Below are 12,945 nucleotides of genomic sequence, written 5' to 3' on the forward strand. Positions count from 1 at the left end.
CGCCCCCCCCCCCCCCCCCCCCCCCCCCCCCCAAAAAAAAAAAAGAACAATTCATCTATTATTTGTTATTTAATGGGTTTTTATTTCAATGCAAAAGAAATAAACATATTTTTATTTGCAGCTTACCATTTTGTTGTGTTATATAAATTAATTGAACAAATACATTAATAAAAAAAGGGCCAAAAATATGTCATTGACGATGATTATGACCTTATTTAAAAAATTTATGACAAAAGAGCGCTCCAATGAGCGCTCACCAGGTAGCTATATAGAGCACTAAAAAGCAATAGATTTAATAAATTATTTCTGATGTCGCGGAAGCCTGAAAAAAAAGCACACACGATGCTCTCTTTGATGGACAGAAACTAAACTGTTAGTTCCTGGGTAGTAAACCTCGAGTCCACGATGGGTTTCTTGAATCCACAAGGTGATAGGTCTAGAATCCACCAGAGAATACAATAGACATAAGTTTGAATTTTTATTGATAATAAACTATGAAAAACGTTTACAGACTTAGGGGCCTATTTAAGGGTTCCTTAAAACTTGACAGACAAGAAAATATAATCTAAAATAATTCCTAATTGATATCTAACCATAACAGGAATCAAATTTGACCTAAAAAACATTAAATGCACCTAAAAATAAGGAAATAAATCACCTAAACCTAAAACAACGTTTTTTACATAAAAATACCAAAAATAATAAATTACAATAAATAAATAGTAAATTGTGTCCTACATCAAACCCCTCCACTTGAAACAAACTCGTCCTCGAGTTCATCTTTGAAATCTGAAATCTTCCGCTCCAAATAAACAAATACTTCAAATGCTTTAATAACTTAATTAGGCTCTGAAACTTGAATTCTTCATAAAATGTAGCAAAAAATTTCTTCTCATCTACTTTCAATTTATTTGCAACATCAATCAAAAATGGGTTAATAATGAAATTAAAATTTTCTACTCCAAGAAAATCAACATATTGTGTAGTCGTCTTCAATAAATGAACCGGAACCTGGGGGTTGTGGGTGATGGACTCATCCTCACTTTTGACCCCAAGTGGATCTTCCACAATATTCTCAATAATTACTATCTCTTGATTTCTGTGATCTTCCACAATCAACTCAATCTTCTTTTCAAGTTTCAATTCAACAAATTGTTGCAAGTCTTGACCTTTTTTAACCACTTCAAAAGTTTCTCTAGAAATAGGCTGCTTCTTCTCAACCCTCAAACTCTTTCCTTTACTTGATACATGGACTTGGCTGTGATAATTTTGGTTTTGACCTTTCATGTTGTGAACATATTGATTTTCATATGAATTAATACTCTTTTCACATGGACTTGACTGTTATCAACACTTGTATAATCTAGTATATCATAATAGTCGTTAGGAAACCATAAATCAATTAATACTCTTTTCATTCTCTGCCAAGAGCAGATTGGATGCTTACCTTACCGTTTCTATCGATTTGAATGTCTTCCTACCATTCCTCTGCTTCATTGTCCAATTTATTAGATGCAAGCCGCACTTTTTCTTCATCACAAATCTTCCAAAAATTAAAATACCCTTCCAAATCAAGAAGCTAGTCAATAAAATCCATCTTACACATATCTCCATGAAAGAACGGAATTTTCTTGTAGTTAGGAGTGTGTCTTTGAATATATTGAACATTGTTATTGTGAGATGATTTCCTAGCAAGAAGAGTAGCAATCTTTTGCTAGATTTCACCCATAATTTTCTGACTCTTTTCATAAAATTGTTGCTCATCATGAGCCTCTTCACGAAACTTGAGGAACTCAGCCCTAGTGAGGACTGGGTTGTTGACGTCGTCACCGCCGTCATTGTTGTGGTGGTCACCGTCTCGCCAGTTAGCCATCAGATAAGGGTAAGTCAAGGCTCTGATACCAACTAATGTCACGGAAGCCTAAAGAAGAGCACACACGATGCTCTCTTGATGGAACAGAAACTAAACTGTTAGTTTTTGGTAGTAAACCTCGAATTCACGAGGGGTTTCTCTGAATCCACAAGAAGATAAAACTGGAATCCACCAAAAAAGAAAATTTGACCAAACATCTGTGTTTATTGATAATAGTCTATGAAAAACGTTTACAAACTTAGGAGCCTATTTAAGGGCTCCTTAAAACTTGACTGACAAGAAAATATAATCTAAATTAACTCCTAATTGATACCTAACCATAACAGGAATCAAATTTGACCTAAAAAACATTAAATGCACCTAAAAATAAGGAAATAAATGCCCTAAACCTAAAATAACGAAAATTACAAAAAAATACCAAATATAAAAGGTTACAGAAATTAATTAGAATATTTTGTCCTACATCAATTTCTGACAATTCCCATCTTTACCTTACTCACATGGTTGCTCGCATAAGTTTGGCACAAAACGCCTTTAACTTGGCCACCCAGTGCATAAAACTTGAAGCTTAAATCCAGATGAGCAAAGTTATCCCCTCATGTAATCTCATAATTATGAACACATTAATCTTTCTGAGTTATAGGCATGACTGCTACTTTGATCTTGAAATTTCCTACAACCTCAACTTCTATCAGGTAAGTGTTGTGAAGCCTTGTGATTGCAAAACTTGGTTATTTCGTGGAGTCCCACTTAGTGCCTTCACCATCAAGTTATGAGTTCACCATTGAAACCTAGGGAAAGGTGGTCATTGGAGTCGTCCCAAATTATTGAATTCTTGGCGCCAATGAAGAGAGGGTGGATGTCAAAATTGTCTTATTTTTATTTTTCTACTTCTTTTTATTTATTTATTTATTTTCAATATGTCAATTTGAATTCATTGTTTTTGTAAAAGCCATAGTTACTTTACACTATATTTAATTATGAAGTTTCTAGGGTATGTCATAAACTTGATGGATGATTTAAATGATTTCTTGACAAAATTTTGTTTTAATAATTTGATAAATTATGTTATATATCTTTAGGCTTTTATTATTATTATTATTATTAATGGTAGTTTACTAACTTATTCATAAATTTATTACTTCCAAATAATGAAGTTTAACCATAAAATAATCATTAATAATATTCCTACACATTGCATGGGTCTGCGACTAGATATATATATATATATATATATATTAATAGGTAAAACTCAGAGAAAGTTCAATTAGAATTCTAAATTAGAGTTCAATTTTGCAAAATGCATCTAAATTTATGTGGAGACATATCATTAATATCATATTCAAATCACGTACAGAATTGATTGTCTTAGAAGAACACATATAACAAATTTGCTTGACAGATTTTGAAGTTTGCCCTTCTATATATATAATAATAGGCAAAATTGAAAGAAACTCAAATTAGAATTCCAAATTAGAGTTCTAATTTTGTGCCATGTGTCTTAAATTATTTATTCTTAAAAAGTTTTATTTCTTAATTTTAGAATCACATATAAGACCACATCATAAATATTCATCCAAGTGAGCTATCTATCTATCTATCTATCTATCTATATCATATTATATATAATAAAAGTTGGGTTTAGACACCGTGGTTGCGCCATGTGGCTTCACCAAATTGCAGAAATTTTAATAAATTTTTAGATTTTTTAAGAACTAAAAAGGAATAGTATACTACTAGGATTCTAATTCATGTCAAAAAAATTGTAGATTAATATTAGATTAATCAAGACTGTAATTCATTCTTATCTCTAATTCAAAAAATTAAGACTCTATTTCATTTTTATCTCTAAAAAAAAATACTGCAAAAAAAAAAAAAATACTGCTTCGCGTAAGATTTTTTTTTTATTTTTGGATATAAATTTTAATGTAAACAATATATATATATATATATTATTTATTGTAGAGTCCCATGTTGATGAGAAATCCAAAGAATTGAAATCAAAGGAAGAGATTATAGCGGCGAAGGAAAAAGTCATTCAAGAAAAGTTAGATAGCATCGCGTCGTTGCAGAGTGAGGTTCCTTCTCTCCAGGTGAGGCATTAGCATTGGACTTCCCAAAGCCAATAACTTAAATCTATGTCAACAAGATTTCTATGTTATTACTTATTGTATATATATTTTTATTTTCAGAAAAAGGAACGATAGATGTTGAGGAGCGGATCGGAGGCTCATGCACGTGCAGGTGAATTAGAGAAACAGGTAAGATATTGGCAAGCAAACAATTTACACTGTTAAAATTTCATTTTTCTTTCATCAAATTGAATAGATTTTGTGTATTTGTTGCCTTTTTATTATATATAATATGATTTTTTCAACACTATGTATCTGTTGCCTTTTTATTATATATAATATAATATGATTTTGTGAATCCCAGCAACACTGTCTATAGTACAATTTCTAATATGACATTTAAAAAAAAATTTATTTATTAGAAAATGATGACGATCTTTTGATGTAGTGAGATTCAATTTGTAGAGGGTTGTCATGTTAAGGAAACTGTGATTTTAGAATGGTTATGTAAGTTTTATTATCTGGTTTTTTTTTTTTGGTCAGTGTAACTAAGAATCTAGCCATGTTTTTCTTTTTGTTAAATTTGTCATTTTTGCAAGTTGTCTTTCATCATTAGACGTTTAACTAGATATGAATTTTTGCATCATTTATATAATTTATATAATATATATATATATATATATCAACCACGTTCTCTTTCTCTTTATTTTTTATTTATTTATTTATTAGCATTATATTAATTCTTCATCTCAAAGATGAGGCTTTCATTGTTACTATGGACAGATACGTATCTCATGCAAGAATATATGAACTTAAATTGCCTTTCAATATTTTGAATGCTTTATTGTTTTGCTAGATGTGATTAGGCTCAAAAGCATATGCTTCATTATTTTTTCTAGATCATTTAAATACACTAAAACTAAGTTAATAGGATTTATTTTATATAATTTATCAAATAAAATGAAATAAATTTTGTCAAGTATGATTTATTCATGTTGTTCCCTTTTTACTTTTTATTTTTATTTTGAATATCAACATTTATTTATGTAAAGTGTGCATAGAATTATGTATCCGTTTGCAACATTAATTAATATTTTTTTTGCTAATTATTAGTATAATTTTCTATTCCCAACAAATTCTTCATTGATCTTTTTATATTTTTGGTTTTAAATTGCAAAATTTTGGACCATCATTATAAAATAGTGTACAAATAAGCATTCAAAGATTTTCCAAAGGAAAAAAAATACTTCTTACATTTTTTAATCATTGATATTATTTTTAACAATACTTCAAGTCACTAACAAATTAGTACTTATTTTGTTATAATAATTATTAAAATATATAATTATTTATACATATATTTTATAAGTTTTCATAAAACCGTGCAACGCAGGCCTATAACTAGTATATATTATTATTATTATTATTATTATTATATAAATATATAATAACAGAAGCTAAGAGAAAGTAGATTTCTATAATTAAGGAGGTGCTGACAAATAAGAAAAGCGACTATCTAAAATCCAGTGCTGTTTAAGTTAAAAAGTGATAAATTACATTGTTTGGCAATGCTGCAGTACCGCTTAAAAGGGATAAATTATAATATTTCATTACTTTAAAACACTGTTTGGACCCCTCTTGCCATAAAAGGAGAAACTAACCGCTTAAAAAAAAGGAAAAAAAAGAAAAGAAAGGTTGCTACCGAGAGAAAGAGAAAGAGAGATCGAGAGAAAGAGAGACAGAGAAATAGAGGAGAATGAAAACGTCTCACGCAGGGGAAGATAAAGAGAGGCTGGACCACTACCGGTAAGTTTTTTTATCTTCGATTTAAGTTTTTTTATTAATTATGATTAGGTTTTGATATTTTGTTTGGATTGTTTTCAATTTTGGTATTCAAATTAAGCTTTTCTCTTCGCTTTTCAGTCAAGTTCAACCAGGTACCAATTTCGAATTGATCAGATTCCAGATCGCTTACCAATTTCGAATTGATCAGAGATAGAGAGACATCACCTTAAGGGCGCCTTCCGTTTCTCCTATTCGGATTATTCTTTTCGCTACCTTTTCAATTTTCTTAACACAGATGCTTGCGATCCAGAGATAGAGAAGGAGGAAAAATAAACCTTGCGATACAGAGTTGAGAAGGAGACAGACATTGAGAGAACTACCATTAGTAAGTTTTTCTTCTTTTCATTCTTTCTTAGATCTGGGTATGGGTATGAAATATGAATTAGTTTTGAGAAATTTGGTTGGATTGATTTTTATTTAGGTATTTGGGTAACATTAGGTTTTGATTTTATTTTTTGAAATTTGGGGTTATATATGATTTAGGTTTGGAGAGGGCAAAAACAGAGAAATAAGAGAGAAGGAGAGAGTTCTATGGGCATCAACACAGTTAGGCTACATATCTGCCACCATTAGATAGTCGGGACCGGCCTCGGTACGTTTTCCTTCATATTTTTTTTTAGATTTGGGAATGAAACATTACTTTTTATTGAGTTTTTTTGTTGGATAGGTTTAGATTTGATTTTGGTTTTGATATTTTTTGTTTCGGGCTTTTGGGTTCTCCATGAAAATGTTTGTTTTCTCAAATTTTCGATTCTTTCCCTATTTTGGATTACAGAAATCACTAAGCCTTTCCCTGTTTTCTAATATCTGCGTTCATAATTTTTTTTTTCCTGGGGTTTTGATTTGGAAAACCGGTGTTGTTGTTGATTCATCACCAACAGCAAAACTTTTATCCCTATTGAAAAATATATGGGTTTAGTAGAAGGTAGGCATGGGTTTTTTTTTTTTTTTTTTTTTCCTATTCAATTACCATTTCAAATTGTATAAAACCATTCCCTTTTTATTTGTGAAATTATGATTAATTCATTCATTCTGTTCTTTCTTTGCTGAATTTATTTGTATTAAGGGACTGTCATTTTGTATGTGAATGTTCTGCTTTATGAAATGGGCAGTACTTTTATGATTTCTTCTTTTCATTTTGCTTTGTTACAGTGTGAAACTTGGAAAACATTTGTTTTTATATGTGAATTTGATTTGGTATTTGATGTTTACTATTAATTAAAGCCAAATACTTTTTTAATTTTGTTTATGAATTCATGGTGTTGAATGGGAAAGCCAAGTCCAAAGAAGAAGAAGAAATTGTCAATTATTCCCCTTTATCTTTTTTTTTTTTTGATAAGTTAATTATTCCCTTTATCGTATCTCTTATTTGGTGTTTTTACTTTTCTATTGATTTCAATATTTGTTTTATATTGAAATATTGAGTGCTTTTTCTTTTCTCTCTTTTACTATGGATTGCCTGCATTGCCATTAATTTTTTTACTGACAATAATTCCAATTTTTTCATCTTTATGGTTTCATATGTTTGAATCAGTTTTCCCAGATAAGTGTTCCTCTATTTGCTGCTGAACAATCTCAAAACTGGGACTTCTTGCCAAGTGCCAAATCAAGTTCAAAGGTCTGCACTTCTCATTTTACAACACCTTTTTTTACCGTTTTGATCATTCTAGAATAGAGTTTTTACATTGTTAGTGGTATCCAATAGAGTTTTTTCTCTCACTACCCGTTTCTACTTTGCAGTCTCTACTGATAGTGTTCTGCAAAACTTTTCAGAAGAACATAAACAATTTTGGCCCCCAAACTCTCCCTATAATGTTTTTTAAAGATAAGATTATCATCCTGTATAGTGATAAACTTTGTATATCCCACACAAAAAAAAAAATTTAAAATTAAAATTAAAATTAAAATTAAATGGGCATTCAAAAAAACTAGGATGTATACAAATTTTTTTTTAACAAACTTACATTGGAGAGTTGGAGTTGACCGTGAAAGGAGACCCATTTCTTGGTCTCTCTCTCTGACTCCTTAGTATTTGGCATCTAGACTCACTATTTAGTCTGGTTTTTCTTTCCTTCTTCTTTTTCTTCTTCTTCTTCGTCCTTACTTCTTTGTCCCTTTTACAGTTTTTTACTTATGAATCTCTAAGTCGAGGGTTTCTTTTTCACGTTACAATTTGCTGGATTGCTCTAACTCCTACCACATGTGTGGCTCACGTGTTCTAGCCACCAGCTATCACCCACTTCAATATATTTACTGTTTTATTTGTTAATTTTACCATTTCATTAGTGTTTTTAGGACAATAACATTTCATTCGTTATTTCCCAGTTTCCAAAAAGTGAATTTGAGACTTGATGTGGTTTTCTTTTTTTGCTAGCAAAATACTTCTTGCTATTTATATCATCATTTTTTGCTCTGTACTCCACTAATTTCTTTTTTTGGGACCAACTTATTTTTACCCCTCCTATTACTAAAATAATTTTAATTATTGATAGATTTTTTAGCTATCTGAATTCTGGGCTGTACATGAACCACTAACAAATGCAAAATCAAGGTTTGATTAGTCGTGGTCCAAACCTTCATTTTTCAAATTTAAATTTTCACTGAACTACTGCATTACTTTTTACAATTCAACCCATATTTTCAATGTTTTCTTAGGCTTCGTTTGCTGTATTTCTTTCATCTTTATCTAGTACAATTTAAAATTGCTATGCTCTTTTTTTTTCTTTTTTCTTTTTGAGCAATCGAAAATAATGGCTGCAATTATATGGATTGCCCTCTTTGCAATTTCACTAAGAATAGTTAGGTATACAAAAGTGCTCACCACATCCAAGAAAGAAAACCAAAAATCATAAACTGATACCAAAGCAGTAGTAAAAGTATTAAACTTGAAACTAAAATCTTATGAATAGTGGAGCTAAGCAAGATTTTTGCACAGATCATGCACCTGTAGAGCAGTAAAAGATAGAGAACACCAGTTACACATCACACACATGATACAATGCACTTGAAATTCCACTAGACATGAATTGGATCTTACCTTTTGTTGTAGGACTTTAAAAGTAGGAAGTAAGGTTACAGCATTTGATGCAACATGAAAAATAGTTTGCAATCTCTGTTCTAATGGTTAAGAGATGTCATTTTTTGGTTTCTCATGCTGTGCAAACCAAAAACCAGCTCAGCTAGATGTTGCATAGACCACTATTATCCATAGAAACATCATGCCAAGTTAAATTAAATTAAAGGAAGTAGATATATCATAGAGTCCAATGAGAATAATTGCACAGATCACTATTACCCATAGAAATCCTTGGGTAAAGTATAGTGAAAACCAGATTTCACTTATACTTGAGCTCACTACATTTTCTGTTTTAGAGCATTTTGGTTTCTTAAGTTATATTTAAACTTAATTAGTTTGTGCCTTGCTACTTGTGTTTTGTCAGTTGGGCATGAAATATAGATGTGGTTTTGATCTTTGCAATATGTGTTGAGCATGAGAGTTATATCATTTTTGTGAAATGAAAGTTATGTTTTTCTCACCTCTAAGTTTAACTATTTGATCGTTTGGGTGTTTCTTTTAAATATTATTAGATATTATTCTCATCTACTTTAAATGAAAACATCACAAATGTTAATGCCTAGCTGATTAAAAAAATTTGTAGGTAACTATTGACTGTCATTCACATGGGCAACAAAGCTCTACATCAACTTCGACATTCCAAAAGTCACAAAGGAAATTATGCCAAAAGGACCTTCTAAAGGACTGGATGGATAACTTTCTTACATAATAGAAAAATAGTTGCTGAAATAAAGGCTTGGAAGCATAAAAAATGCTTAAGAATTATGCACCAAGTTCTATTCTTCATACTCTTTTCTTATTTACTTAATTTTCTATTTTATTTTAGATTATAGAGATTTAATTTTCTGTACTTAGGCTATGGATTTGTAATCTGAGCATCCTAAGACTCTTATATCAACATGAATTTTAGTTTTGTAATATATTTGATTCTAATTTTGAACTCAATATAATTGTAGATTGTAATTCATTTGTCTCTGTTAGATTGCCGCACTGTTCAGTGTAGCCTTATTTTGGGAATACAAGATTGATGAAAATTGAGAATGCTATGAGTATGCATTTTTATAGGTGCTACATTAAAAAGATTCTAATTTCAAGTAATGAATCTAAGTCCTAATTTTAAGTATTGAGCATGATTGTTGACCTTTTAGGTTTATATTATACAAATAACAACTAAAGGCATGAACAAGGCAAATATTTGAGTTGAGAAAATCAAAATGCAAACCATTACAAGAGATCGCCAACTTTTGGAAAACTAAATATCAGAAACCTATTAATAAATTGTGCTTGGTCTCTTACTTTTTTCCTTTTTTGAAGTCCAAGTTGTTCAAGTATTAGGAAAGTTGTTAATCTATTAAATAAATAAAAAGGAATAGCATAATGTTACATTATACAATTTTATCGCAGATAGTTCAAATTAATTGGTGACATGCAAAGCCAAGATTGTTAATATTAACAACAGATGGGGTATTATTTTTTCATGTCTTGTATGCAGCACAAAGGTCAAACATATCAAAGAGTTTTTTGAGTGTGTGTTGTGTAAAGGTGAGCTTAAATTATAAAATGATCCCCGCGCATTGCATGGGTTAAACGCTAGTTAAGTACAAAAACCAAAGAAGCTAGAATAAATTAATCATAAAAAAAAAAAAAAAAAGTGCTTCACAATAATTAAAAAATATATGGACAATTTACATTTTATACCTAATAATATCCTCTACAAACTTTTTTAAAGAATTAATAAAATATAAAATTAACTATCAATAGTATTTAAATTATATATATATGTAGGGACTGGATTCGAGCACTTCTACTCTTTGAATGAATGAACTCAAACCTAACTAGTCCAATACAATGAATTTATAGAGAATAGGTGTTAGAACTAGGTCTTAGTAAGGATTACAACAACTAAACATGGTTATGAGTGGGATAAATAACTAGGAAATGGATTTGAAGTGTGAAAGTCTGTCCTCAGCCCTCAACTGAAGGGTTTGTAGTTCTTATTGCTTTTCTCAATATCAGGTTACATAGGTCTCTCAGTTGATACTAATTACTATAGCATTTTGTGCTTCTAAGTGCCCCCCTCTTTCTGGAGGACTTCTTTACATTATATACTCCCTCTTAATTAATCTTGGCTCTCCATCTGTTGATCATGCACGTTACTACTTGAGTGCTTGTCCCATCAGCCACCTTCCTCAGCTTTCTGTAAGTTGCAGCGACCTAGACAACACTGTTCATGGGTCATTTCCTCATTAATGTAGCCAGAATGTTAGTTGTGGGCATTTAATGTGGAGGTGACAGTTCCTCTTAGAATTGCTCCTCCACCATGTTTCCATGGATGTCCCATTGTACTTATCTCTTTCTTGGGACGCTTCGGGAGGTTGCCTTTGGTAGGGTGCTGCTCTTCTCTTCTATGATCTCGGTTGGCCAAGGATAGGATCATACTCGGTTAAGTTTCTTGGGAACCTGGGCTTCGTACTTTCATCCTTAGACGTTTCTACCTCCTCGGCATAGGCCTTTGGGCCTGACATAAAGTGGGATGGGGTTGACAAATCCTCAGGCCCCACAATAGCCCCTCAAAATCCTGCTGCCTGGCTCCTCGGACAGGGAGGATGGTTTTGATGTCCTCGAGCCCTTGTTATGTCTCGTCAAGTCTTGTCCTCCCTCAGTGCCGAAGTCTTTTCAATTGTCTAAGGCACGTTTCTGGTGCTCCGGTATATGGGGCGTGCCATTCATTAAATTCTGGCGGCTTTANTTCAATGCAAGAAGCACCATATGAATTTGATCAGTTTTAGTTGTATCTGTAGACAATTTATTTTATTCAAGTGTTACTAGGTAATAATGTGATTTTTGAGAACTCTGGTGGATGAACCATTGGTACTTTTGTGGATCATCCGAGACATATTACTATTTTCTGTTTTACTAGTTTTTGAACTGTAAGAATGGCTGCATGTATGCCTCTCCTGAACATGGTATGATAGGGGTTTGGTTTACTTCGTCAATAATGTGGCACTTCTCAATCAGTCCATTACAAGATTAATTTTGATTTTTTTTTTTTAAACTAAAAAATTCATTAAACGAAAAAGGGCACTACCCAAAACACAGGTAGTAAAGCATGAGAACAGAAAAGAAGGAACTATCCGAAAAAGAGACATAATAGAAAGCATAAAAATAAAAACACAACTAGTGGAAGCTTCAAGGAATCCAGAAAATTATTAGAATCCCACAACTGACACTGCAAGAGACTCCAAAGTCCAATCATAGAGAGACTGCAATGTAGATATTTCAGTTTCGCTACACTGTGACATCCATTTTGGTTGATTGAAGATGACTGGTAGAAATGTCTCTTTTGTATGCTCAAATTCTTGTTTTTTTTTTAATTAAAAAAAAAAAAAAAACCTTTTAACGTGTTTTTGGTTCTTAATTGATGAATTTCCTTAACTCATGATTGCTAAATTATTATGCTGAATTTGACATAAGCGCCCCAATTTTCTATGCCATGTAATTGGTGTGGTGACAGCTTCTTGATTCACCTAGTACAAAAAAAAAAAGAAAAAAAAAAAAAAAAAAAAGAAAAAAAAAAGAAAAGGTTTCTTGATTGTATTTTTGAAAGCTGGATACACAACTGGTTACTTGTCTGGCCATCTAAGTGATTAAATTCTCACTTTATGGATGAAGGAAGCAACCAAATCAATGGTGGGTTTTACTCACCATTTGCCTGATAAATTCACCATACAGTTATTTGATTGATTTTGATTTGAACCTGCAATATAGTGTTTAAAGGCTGCATTTTCCAATCCCAACCCAATAGGCCCAGAAGAACTTTGATTCATTGATACAGGAAGGAGGAAGTTGATACCAATAGTTATTCACACTAGCCTATTATCAGTGAATGTGGGTGCTTTATGCTTCCTCTATACTTATGGAATAGATTCCATGTATCTACTGATAAGTATGCATGCTGATACTCAATTAAGAACTTATATATCTTAGCCATGTATTTAAAATTACACTATAGTTTTCAGTTATGCAATTTCAATTGCTGTTTGATTTGCATATATTAAATACATTCTAATTTTAGCTTT

The 12,945-nt window shown here is 31.3% G+C and overlaps 1 long non-coding RNA gene across 1 annotated transcript; it reads left to right on the forward strand.

Moving 5' to 3' along the window:
- Positions 1–5,600: 5,600 nt before the first annotated feature.
- LOC111986160 (uncharacterized) lies at positions 5,601–9,907 on the forward strand. The gene is made up of 4 exons (XR_010630846.1): positions 5,601–6,115; positions 6,274–6,382; positions 7,325–7,408; positions 9,450–9,907. It is a non-coding gene; the product is annotated as an uncharacterized LOC111986160 (long non-coding RNA).
- The last annotated feature ends 3,038 nt before the right edge of the window (positions 9,908–12,945 follow it).

This window comes from Quercus suber, unplaced genomic scaffold (assembly GCF_002906115.3).
Source record: "Quercus suber isolate HL8 unplaced genomic scaffold, Cork oak 2.0 scaffold_180, whole genome shotgun sequence".
NCBI classification, from domain to species: Eukaryota; Viridiplantae; Streptophyta; class Magnoliopsida; order Fagales; family Fagaceae; genus Quercus; species Quercus suber.